The following is a 13,433-nucleotide window of genomic DNA, read 5'->3' as shown; positions in this document are numbered from 1 at the left end:
GCGTTTGGCTTATTATGAAGATGTTTGCAACAAATAAGATTTAACAAACAATTTCATGGAATGAGCCGAGACTAGTACGGGTTCGGGTTCTTGGGGCTTACCGGAGCCAAGAGATTAAGTGGCCCGATATTCTTAAAGTAATCCCAAGAAAACGGGTCTTAGGATTTTTTGTAACCTCAGCCCAAGAAGTATAAAAAGAAAGTGATTATTCATTTAAGACTTAAGAAGAATAGTTAGATTATACGCTTTAATGATTATGCTGCTCTCTGAGACAGGTAAAGCTCTGTTTCAAAGTAGTCTTAATTTTGATCTGTAATCCCATGATTCTATTTATTTTAGTAACGGCTCTTTGCTATATAAATTGAACAGTACTTAAGTGATCAGATCAGACTCGTGCCATCAAGACAATAGCAGTAACAGTTGTCTTGAAGCGAATTAGAAAAAAATCTTAAGTCACCAATCCGAGTGTAAATTACTGCAAGCATTCCTTGGTGGCAACCTAACGGATGAGAAGCTATAGTTGAGTTTTATATTCACTCGTTTCTTCATTTAATATGAAGGTAATGCTGTTTCTGGATATAATAGAATAGTGCAAGCTATGTGCTTTGGAACTTTCTTTATCTTCTAGCCCGCTGTTATAAAAGTCAGGAATGCATAGTTTACTCCAAGTTAAAAGGAAAGGAAGAACCACGAGTGCCTCAGACCCACAGCTGATTCAATACTTTGATAAAATGTAGAGATCGTTAGGAATCCAATCAGCGCTATTTTCATGGTTAAAAAGCCTTCATTTTAGTGATCATAAATCATTGTTTTTTATTAAAAATGAACCTAACGACTCCATAAAGTGCCAAGGAGTTGTTTACACAAATAAAATAAGAATGTAATACGCTACCGAATTGGTCCCGTCCGTCGCTTCGTTCAGGGTTTCATAAAAAATGGTAGCGATTTTGCGTCGACTGCGTGAGTTTTTGTCGATTCTTTTAACAAAAATGTTAGAGGCTTGATAGTACATCGTTTTTTGTTCTATTCCAATGAATAGTCTTACCGTAGACCAGAAGTTAATAGTCAATTATAAAAGATACCTTTATTAACATTTATGAATCCCAAAAAAATAGCATTAGTATTAATATGATCTTTGAATTCTTGTACTGTAAGAAAAATCATATTTACTTCCAGAAAACAGATTAACAGAATAGCAATTGTATCTTGGTTTATAATTGTGGATTAACTTTCGAAGCTGCATACCAAACTTCTAAATATCGATTGTCAAGGTGTGACTGCAATGTAGGGCAGTGCGGGTTGCTCCGTAATCGTGTTGCCAGCAGTACACGTGTTTGGGAGTCGTGCTCACAGCATCGTGCGTCTTTGATATCGTCGAGAACATGCCATGGAAGTATAAAACTGTATACACGCTGCGAAAGAAGATGGACAAAGCCTCGATGTAAAGTGTGGTCGGATGATTCTTCAGATGATTCTTATGAGTTTGGACGCCGAACCAACAGCTACCGATAACTCGATAATAATTAAACATAGCTAATATGTTCGCTATAGGTAAGTCAAGTTCGTTTTTATATTTTCGTCAATTTTTGGTTCCTCTCATATACCATAAGCTAAGGAGCAACGTGTTAAAAACTCATAAATAAATACATAATACACAAATACTCTTTTTAGAAACATGTGAAGCCAATTGTATTTGCTAGTTTTAAAGCATTTTTCCGAGAGTGTAATAAATATTTTTAAAGATACTCTTCTTCATAGATCGCGGCACATTTGAGCGGCGGGCGGTGCGTGTGCGTCGATTGCGCAACGATTGGATGCACGGCGCGCGCGCCGGTTCCACGTCGGTAACCAGGCTCAAGTTCTCGGCAATAACCTCTTTCAAGTTTAAAGAAGCAGTTGTATTGGCACCAATTAATTCTTAGGTAATAATAATTATTGCAATCTGCAAGCTATTAAGCATTATACAGTGAAGATGTTAAGGTCCAGATTAGATAATCAAGAACGCTGCTAAGATTACTATGCTTGTCATATACCTAGCCCAAAAATACATAGGTATTTACATGAATTATGTATGAAGGCTGGAGTGGGTGCGAATTTCCGAAATATTTTTGTTGAATGAATTAGTGTAAGCTTATCTTAAGGTGAACAATAATAACGGTGTCTTATAAAAACAGTTAACTTTTATATGTTTTTTGAGTTGAATTATGATTTGTAATCCGCGAAAAGTAATGAAATAATTGAATATTAATAAAGATTATCATAAAATCACGTGCAACGAACTCATATATCTTTATTTAGATGAATTTCATCTGTCTTTCACTTTAAAACTATTTAAGAAGAACATTCTGAGGTTTAGGAATAATTTTTGCTTTATAGTTAAGACAATTTTATTGAAACTTCTGCACCAACCGATGCATTGCTAACAGGTTTATATGTTTTGTCTGTAGTCGATCTACCTCTCCAATGGATAACATGGTCACCAAAATAAGTCTTCACAACAACCACACGTGCTCAACGTACCTTTTTTGAGTAGAAAGAAATGTCGATGATGAAATTAACCGATCACTTAAAATTATCCTCTTGTATGTACCCCCTGCGTTCCACTACTGATCAAACGCGTCCCCACAAATCCTCTCACCTTACAGGATATAGTATCTTGGAGATCATCGTGTAATATACGTCACATATTTCCTAACAAATTATGAAGGTTGGTCTCTTCTCTCCCATATCTGATAGAATGTCTGTCCAATTCCATTCGACGGCGATCACAATGATATTCCCCGACTACTTACCCCGGCGGAAACTCTTTTTGCACTTGACAGGCGTTCACGCATAACCACTGAACGAAGTGAAGTCGATCTTTAACGCCCGATCTATTGTCCGATAAAGTTACATTTATACTGACAGTGGCTAGGTTTAATGCACGGTTCATTTGACAGAGTTCTTAGAATGTTTGATTGTCGAAATTCAACTGTTTTAAAGTAGCATTAAACTAGCGAATTTGGGAATTCTACTTCAAATCCTCAAGACGTTTATTAACATTAAGTCGTTCATTTCTACGATTTTTTAAACACATTATGTGGTATAATAAATTATTTGCTGCAAAAGAGCTTGATTATTTCAATACTATTTATGGATATTTTCAGATATAGCTTAGCTGGTCGGGACATGGTTTTTTACAGCCTACGAACGCGAAACGCATGAAGATCTAGGGATTTCCACAAATTGGATAAAGTCCATTATACTATCAGAAATTAAACCTTAACACTTGAAAAAAAAATACATTGGAAAAGTACTCAGGGCTCTCTTGCACTTCATCGGCAATGCACAATTCTATGTAGAGACATAACGGATGCGGCTGTTCGCAAGCCTTCGTCAGATTCCTGACGTGACGGAAAGCAAGTAAATAACATCCCGCAGTGATAGCAAAGCTTGTCTTTCATCATGCGTCGTATATAGATCGCGGAACAACGGTACCCCATGCATTCGCGATGATTGCCCCCAAGCACGCGCATCATGGGGGAATAAATTGCAATAGTATTAATGTTTGGAACCGGTCCACTGATTACAAGTCGAATGAACACACGTATTATTCAATTGGTCGCACGAGCCGTTTTGTTATGAAGCGTTGCGTTCGTTTATTTGACAGTTTTTGTCGCTTTTATATAATTTATGTGTTTTTATAGGTCGTTGTTGATTCTCTTTTACTAATGCATCGTATCGTGGTAATTAAAGACGACCGATTATACAGCTTTTAAGGATTTTATGGTAGGTTTAGTAAATAGTATTGAAGACCCCGCAGCGGAATAAAAGTTAAATAAATATGCTTATATTATTGCTGAATAAAACGTATTCAAACACACCTTATCCACAAAATAGAAATAATTAATATTTCATTATTAAGTTGGTATTATTATGCGAATTTTTAATTAACAACTGTTATAGAAATTGTAAAAGACTCTGCATAATATTCTTTCTTTGTGTTAAAATTAAATTATTTAAATAAATTTTATGTAATATAATGAAGAAATGTACATATATCAAACGAAAATATTTTTCATTTTTGTTAATTGTAAATTTTATTATCTGTATTCGATAACCATTTTAATTTATTTCATGTTCGATAAGAGCCTAAGAAATATTACTTTTTATTTCGGATCAAAATATTCTTTTTAAACAGTATTCTTAATTGGATTCAGATAGGAGGCGTCTGAAACGTATGCAATGGAGTAATGTAAGTAAGTAAGTTAATTTATAAATTGTAGTTCCCTTAAGGAATAATTATAGGCAGTTGTGTATCCTACGTGATCTGTACTGCGTTGTCTCTCGTAGCTTGGTACGAGGGTACACTAAATACATTTTTTTTCCTACGTTATATATACGAATTCAGTACTAAACAAGGCATAACGACGAAAAACAATGAAACTTTTTTAAGATTTCTTGTTTTATGATACTTAAAAGCTAGTTTGTAGATTTGGCACCAGTCCTGTTATACATATCGTACATTAGCACTATCTTATTATCAGTTCAAATTGGCATTTATAAACGTTATAGTATGTATTAAAATCCATTGCAATCATCGTAAGTATGTATAAAACATATAACATTTTATTGCCACCATTACAAACAGGAACGATTAGTTTAACTTGTATTTTATACTATGTAATGTATTGTTGAGTAAATTTTCTTGTACTTTTTGTGATATAATCCATTCTTCTTGTTTCGCTTATCAAACAAAAAGGTTTACATAAAATAGTCGATAACTTACTGTCACAAATAATAGTGTTGCCGCAACAATGTCTTTCTCGCAAAGGCCATGGTCTAAAAATACTCGGTAAAGTGAGTTTATTTATAGAGTATTCATCGATATAGAAAGAGGTTTATTTTAATGGTATAAAGTCGATCTGTTTTGAATACTGTAGGTCAGTACAAGTCTAGGAAAGAAATTCAGCAAATATGCGTAAAAAGCAATAAAGAAAGCGAGGTTATTGACCTGTAGTAGAATAGATTCCATAGGAAAAAACTATATTGAGTAATGTAATATTACGAATCAGAATATTGCAACATACATACATAGATCAAACATTTATTACTTCTCGTTACACAATCAGTCTGTAACGGATTTGGATATAAAACATTTCTTAAACATACGCATGCAATATCTATCAGATCCGTCCCGGGATTGGTACATAGGGTTGCAACAATATAACTCATAACATACCAACAGATCCTAAGTTGCGCAAGCGAGGTAAACACGTTTGATGTGTCACTCGACATCAACCGTTAGGAAGTAACATTAAAGAAAAACTCCCATATTCATTACGGGAATACCACTTCTTTTCTTCGCGGAACCCCGCCAATAATGGAGTAACGTACCTCATTCGAAATACCAACGTATAATGTACTCGCTCATACAGTACATCCATGTAGATCTTGTGACATGGAACTGTCAATCGTATTCAGATACAAATCTGAATTAAACATTTTGTAAAAGATGTCGTATGACTAATTGACGTTGTTTAGAAACACAATGTTACATTACCTGTAAGTATTGCGTGAATACGGAAGTAGGATATATCGATAATGCATGTTCATGTCCTGTGACCTAAAACGCGGAATCTATTACAACGGTACTCCCATGATAAATAGCTTAATTTATTCATTAGTACAGACGGCGAACACAGCATTGTTTGCCGAGATATTTTGCGGTTGAACTGCTAATCTATGGCTATCGCCTTAACAATATCCATTAGGAAACATCCATTGTGAATACATTATATTGACCTCTAACACCTGTATCGAAATGAAAATTATATTGTTGTTTCCATAAAAACTGATGAGTGTTGTAATCTCCTGAGCTCGTGTAGAGTTCTTCGACGTTCCATAAGTTCCATTAAAAAGTTCAATTGTGAGAACTCTTCGTTACGTGAATTAAACGTCAGGAAATTCTCAAGCTATGTTCACGTGTAGCTAACTACCTACGTATACCGGTTGTCAAAAGGCTGCGTGGTGCGCGGGCGGCGGCGGGTGTCGGCGGGCGGCGGCGGGGCGGGCGCGGGCGCGCGGGCCGCGGCGCCGGGTACAGCGACCGCAATAGCGATGGTTGCCGCGCCGCAGCCACCATTGCCAAGATCACGGACCGCGCATGCGCGGCGAATGTCAGCCACGTCACGACCGAGCTTCGTGCTATCGCGATTGGATCGTTCGGATTTAGAACTCAGAATACAATCACGATTCAACTGAAATTTCTTGTTGTCTGTACTTACTTTAAAAACGGCCTGGTGTCATTTCCTCTTCTAGAATGATAATCCCTGTCGTCGAACTTATGCATAGGTACGAAACCATTTCAATGCAGTTAGTACTCAAGGTCTTTATTTGAATAAACTTAGGAATGTATTCATGAATCTGCTTTCCGGGGCTTCGTATGTTGTCACAAAAGAAATTTCGAGATATGAAATCTAAGATAATTTATTTTTCTGGGAGCGTCTTTACTAAAGATCGCAAGGCTGTGGAATAATTTCTGTTAATAACATTCTAACATTCTTTCTTAAAGCACCAATCAGGCACCGTTCCCGTTTCCCAAACGAGTAGCTATTATGCAACCGGCTCACATAGGCACACGTTTTTTGCCCACCATCCCCACGGTAAACAGTGTCCCAAGACTCCTGACGAGCTTTGGTCCGCGTCGTTACCTTGTATGTATAATAGCCCTTGCCCTATCTTTATATGGGCCGAGCCGTAGCCTCCCGCAATCCTCATTCAGTTCACGTAAGGTAGCGGCCCTAAGGACCGGGTTTTTGTAACAGCGCAACAGGTAGAAAGGAAAGGATTGCGAGTGCAGAGCGAGACCGCATGACATCATCTTCACGCCTGTCTCGCTCGGGCTGGCGCGGGCGCAGGAATGCCGGACGATTTGTGCTCGCGCATAATACAGACGGTTCGTGCGACCAGTGTGGGTAGTATGTATATCTGAGCATAACCAACACACACTGCCCTAATGCGTACGGGTCATGTAGCGGGATTTACAGAGTTTAGCCAGTGAAATTTATATTGAAAGGGAGTCTGATAATTTTCGAACATTATCGGTATTTTTTACTTCATCTGTTCTATTTATGTAGAGCTTTTGTTTTTGTTCTTAAATAATTATAGTTTTTTGGATTTGTCTTTTTTTTGGAATGTAGTAAAGTTTTGTCGTTCAATAATGGAAATGACAGGATATGGATAATTTAAAGTAGGCAAATAAGAAAGTAAAATATTGACTATGTACCTAATTACTCATAGCCGCGAGTGCTCTTGTACGTGTACATACATTAATGCAGGTGTCCTATGTCCAAAAGAAAATGAACACAAGTACTTCTGTTTATTTTCTTTTGGACATCCCACAAGTAGGGTTGGAAATATTCCACTTGTTTCGATAAGTGGAATATTTTGCAGACACGCGACAGAAACTTTATAAATAAAAGTAAAATAGTGGTTTATTCGTTCTCCGACACTTTTTAATGGATCTTCGGGCTGTATATGTCATACTGAATATTTTTTTTTTTAAACTTCTTACATGATGCATGAGTTCAATCGTCTTATTTAATTCTAGTGAACTTAATTCATTTCCTTTAATTTTAACAACAGTATTTATAATCAATATTACCTACAACCAAAACATACAAACCAACGAGAATTTTTCACCAAATACTCACCTCCACATACTTTGCAAAAAACGACTAACAAACGTGACTTCTTATTTATACGTTAAATAAATAAAGAGACGTTGCGTCTAGAATATTAAATAAACAGTAGAACCGGTAACCGACAGGCAAGTAAACATTGTTAAAAACTTCATTTCGAGGCGATAATTGAACAGAATCCTGTTGAATCAATTTACAGTGTGACCGACGTGGCAAAAGTCGTTTGGAAGTCAAACTATGATAGTCAATATTACGTAGCACAAGGTACTTGTTTACTCTTCTGTAAATGATTATGCATTAGGTAAGATAAGAGGTTCTTTTGGATTTGTAGTGTTCAAAATGGAGAGATAGAAGAAAATCCAAATCATGCCATTTAATAAAATTAGGCTACTACGGAGCCGGAGCAACGAAAGGGCTCTTTCCGATTACACCGTACCGAACAATTATTTATAGTCTAAAGCAAGCAGCACTTAGCTTAGCTTAAGAGTATAACACAAGGGTCAGTCATCATCTCCTCGCCATATTATAGGAAAGGAGTAGACTCCAACGTAGAGACCGCAGGAAGTGATAACTAAGAGAGAATTGCTTTTCATAAGTTTCAGCACTATTTATATTTGACTAGGCATCGTCAAGAAAATTATTCCTTAAAATGGTGTAAAGAGATTGATCGAAAAAAAGTGACCATAAATGTTTGCCAATAAGTGTCAAATTTGGATACTCATGTAATTTTTTTCGTAGGCAATGTTTTATACATGTAACCGTTCTTATTAATTGTTACGCTTATTCTTTTAAGGGTGATTAGTAAGTTACGATGTAAGTCAGGAGAAGATGAAGTATACGGGCTCCATGGAGGAATGCTATCGAAAAAGTATTTATGTCAAAGCTTTATGATTCGGCTGGAGGACGGTGGCTTTCGACGGTTAAACTAGAACCAAATTATAGATTTTCTAAGTATAATTCTAAATATACATGTTCCATTTAAAGTCTGTTAAATGGAATATTAAGTACTGACCTAAGTTATTATATAGTTTAAACGGTAAAGTCTTGTGCAGTACTTGTTTTGTAGGTTAATATTGGCTATCAATCTAATTAGTATCATAACTGTTGATAAGAAGAAGACAATGTTGCCTTCCTAAAGGTGTGAGATCTATCCATAGGAAGGTAAACGAAAAGTACAGTTAGCTATAAAACCCCATAAACCTAAGTAACTTCTTGACTTTTTAACCTGACACAAAAAGAGGCGTGTTATAAGTTTGATCGCATTATGTGTGACATACACATAATCAGTTTCAGTTTCATAATCAGTCAGTTTTTTATTTGAAGGAACGTTTCCTTGCGATGGTTCTTAGGCATGTTCTGCTAATATTGATCTAGCCATTTCAAGACCATGAGCTGTTTTCTAAAAAGGGTATTATAATTTGGACTTTAATGGATTGGACTGTGTCACTGTAGCTCCTAATCGCATGAACCGAGTTAAATACGGATTTTTAGAGTTTTTGAGTATTTAATTTTACCTTGCAAAATCATTTCAACAAGTTCAAGTTCTATAGTCCAAGTGTTTGTAAAACTTTATATCAACAAGCTTTTTATGAGTATTCAAAATACCAAATAAGCTCTATCTACATAAAAACAGCTGTGATAAGTACTTAAATTGAACCAAGTCAATACAATACATACATTACGAGTCATAGCAAAAACAATGGTACTTGCACATTAATCACACATTTTAAATTAAAGTATTTCGTGTACTGGCCATTCTTGGGTAAATATGTTACCGGTGGTCACATAAAAAGTTTCCTCGAAGATCCGGTCTCACTGGTCTGAAAGATCGACGACCTCACATCGCCGTTTGACTTATGGAAATAAGTTTTCTTGCCTCATCTGACTGATAGACGATGTTAGATCAATATTTTATAATATTTATAATTGTGGGAACATTTTTGTTTGATTCAACCTATTTTCATCGCTCTCTAAGGTGTTAAGGTGTGTTGTATATGAAGTTTTAGTTTAGTAAACAATGTTTTTGTTTATGCCTTTACATATCATATATGCCTTGAAAAAAATGCAGTTAGATCTAGGTTTCTTTTTGTGACAATTTTCATGCTCGTATTTGTAGAGCCTACTCTACCATACACTTAGACAAAACAACACATGTTTACAATAACAAAAGTCACGTAAAACTTATTAAAATATGTTAAAGAAGCTTGTCGTGGTTATTTCGCATGCGGTTCCTTTCTTCGGCCCCTGCGCACTCGCTTACATCAGTGACGATAACATTATGAGACTTACGCGACCGGTTACGAGCCGGCAGACACCGCAGCTCCACTTTTCTTATATTCTCCAGTACATAAGTTTATGTAGCTTTATTAATTACTTTACCTTCATAATACTGGATGGAGTATTTGGTACGGGTTATCTTACGGTTTGTTACTGAGATTTATGTTGTAGGTGAAGTATTTGTAATGAGAATGATGATAGTAGATGAAATAATTGTTTGGTATCTAGCAATGGAAGAGAAATAGATGGCGAAAAGCATGTGTAAATTAGGAGAGGATTAGTGGTATCAAGTTGAAGGTAAATTAAAACAGCTGCGGCAGTGGTACGTAACAAGTGTTATTAAAGAAATAAATAGGTAGATATTTAATTACGGGTTCGTATAAACATGATAAAAAGTACATAATTGCACAAAATCTTAAAAATATACCTGAAACAGTATAATCCCGTTATTTTATAATTCAGTAATGCCTAATAACCATAGAAGACGCAATACAACGTGGATCGACATTACCAGCCAGCACCTAACTATTACAAAGCAAGCGATGTTGCAATTCAAGAGCCGAGGCTGCTTTAGCGGTCGCGCTCGGCGGTGCAGCACGATCTGGCGTTCCGCTTTGCGGCGGCGCACTCCCCCCCCCCTTTCTTGCTGCCCCTCGCCGCGGCCCTGACCAAGACACAGACCCCACAGAGGCGAAATGTTACGAAATTGAGTACTTGAGTACCTATCGACGAAACGAGTTTTGCGTCTGTAGTGCAGGGCTGCATGGCGATGTCGTAAGTGTTCAATGGGAATTGGGAACGGTAGTCTAGTTCACTACGTTCATATGCCAGGTGTCTCGGTTCTGTTTTTAGAACAACTCTCCAACACGAGATGTCTTAATAGACTAATGATTACGGTTTGATTTACTACGGTGAAGGGTAGAATTTAAGTTATTATTTTAAGAATGCGTTTAGTGCTTTTTCATTTGTGAAACGCGTAGTTATTCATGATTTACTAATTGAACTGGCAGTTTTATTATGACATGGTTCGCCCCGTAATCTTCCCGTAAGACCGTCATTACAGGTGTGCAATTTATCTTCTGTACTCATTACGTGGATGCAATAACTTTGACGAGCCTATGTTTATTATTTATGTGTTTGTCTTTTAGATATACTGCTACAACCGTACGAAGACACATGGTATTACTGGACATTATAAAACACAACTTACTTAAAACATCATCATGTCCTTAATAGTATTTTATGTTGTTTATTCTCCACGTGTAATTAATAGCTTTAAGCAATAGATTTTATTTTCGTTTCAAGAAAATAAAACGAACTTTAACATTAAAATACAAGCAATAAAATGTACAATTAAAATTTTTACACTATTCTACAGAACATAAAAATTGTTGGCCCTACTTTTGTAGAGTAATTAAAATTGTTCGAAAGAAAGTATCTTATGCACATGGATAAAGGGAGTGATGCATAAATGCTTGTTTTTATCGAGAACTAATTCAAACTAATTACGAATGCCGACTTAACAAGGCTATTTGTCAGTCGGTACGATTAACTTTCGTGTCACATAAGGCTGTCTTGAAACTAATCGTTGTTTTCATCTACCACCTGCGGATGAATTTTTTCGCAGCTTTTGATGATATCAGATGTACAGAGAGTGATACCAAGCATTTTGACTGGATTTAATATCGTTATTATTAATTTTAATCACCTGGAATGTGCGTGACTCAAAAACTTGCATAATTTTACTGATAAATCGTATTGCAAATGTCTTGAAGATTTTAATATCTTTGCGTGTTTGAAGTTTATCAAAATGACGAAGCTGTTGTGTCAATTATAATAATTTATGCATTAGAACTAATATTAAGAACCGTACAGTAATTTACAAAAAAGTTTTGTAATTTTCCCCAACATTGGAGACTAACTTTTGTCGATACACAGTAGCAAAAATTTCGTCAAGAATTTTTCTAAGTTATTTGGCCACTCCTAGTACCGTACCGGCCTTTATGACAGACCACACATTATACTAAGTTGTATAAAAATACCGCAATATTTATGTAAATAGTATCTAAATATGTAAACAGTGACAGTTCGTTAGCTCATCGCCTACGTCCGCGACAACCTGTTTCCCTTACTTGACATTTAAAAAAAAACGTGGGTGGACAGCTGATGTACGCTATGTTTTTCTTTCACTGAGGCAATAGCATCGAAACGTAATGCCTATAAATTTCATACCTGTCGTCTTCACCGTATAAAGAAAATACAAGTAAGGCATTTATTGAAAATGAAATTTTTGCCAATTTTGGATTACAAAAGAAGGAATTGGAATTTGGAATACAAACATAGGATGTGAAAAGTATTTTACACACGTACATAACCAATGAAATGTTCGAATGTTACCCACAACCTCTATAGTCGTCGTAGTTAACATTCAGGAAAAGCAGCAAGTAAATGATTTAGCTAATATCCGACCATTGAAAAGTAAAAAAAATCTTTCTATCAATTTAATAAAAGTAATTTCGTTGTTTATTTGAGGGCTGAAAAAAAACGAAAAAAAAAACTTAATACTGAACAATTGTTTAATACTAATATCTCTCTTATGTACATAATACCATGGTGCTCATGGCATATAGAACCCTAATTCTGGCTGTCAAACCGAACTGAACCTGTGCATGTTTGATTATCACGCAAATTATACGCAGCTGCGGCAGTAGAATATGATTTTGTCAAGTATTTCGACAGCGTCCGTCCGCAGATTGCACTAATAATTATTATGACTTCATATAAAGTTTTTGCACCTGCTTTTGGCAATAAATGATAATGTTAGGGTTGTAAATTGGTTAGTGTATCGATAACCTCGAAAAATATTAATCTGCCAGAATTTATTTGATGTTATAAAATATGTATTTCTTATCCTGATAGATAGTAATTTTAGTCTTGTTTTAATACCGGTTCTTTGCTTCAAATACTTCTGTTTTTTTCACTCTTCCGTTTAAGTCTTTTCCATGACCTTTCGTAGTACCTAGTATTAATAAGAGAACGAATTAGACATGATTATTTCTTCCATGGGAATAAATATTGTCTGCATGATGTTTCTCCCTGATTGCGAAGTGTAATGTGAATTTGATAGTATAAAATTACTGTGGATATCATTAGGGACCACAGTGGTGCTGGCCGGTTCCTTGTGACAAACTATGTTTGCTACACGTAGCGTAGTCAGGGTTTAATTAAATTAACTGTTACAGACAAACTTATTATAATGGAATGCGGGTAATTTTTCCGATAAGTTTTAGTGTTTATTAGTTCGCTGTAGTAGTTTTTGTCACAATTACAGAACTTTTACAATGTTGTATAGTAAGTATTATGTAGTTAGTTAGTAGTTGTAAGTGGTAAGTATTATGTTTTGATTTAGTTTATGAGGAACTCTGCTTATATTATAATATTTGATCGAGTCCATTAACATTGACACTGATCCAG

This window comes from Trichoplusia ni, chromosome 2 (assembly GCF_003590095.1).
Source record: "Trichoplusia ni isolate ovarian cell line Hi5 chromosome 2, tn1, whole genome shotgun sequence".
NCBI lineage: Eukaryota > Metazoa > Arthropoda > Insecta > Lepidoptera > Noctuidae > Trichoplusia > Trichoplusia ni.
The sequence above is the reverse complement of the archived record's forward strand: the minus strand, read 5'-3'. Positions refer to the sequence as shown.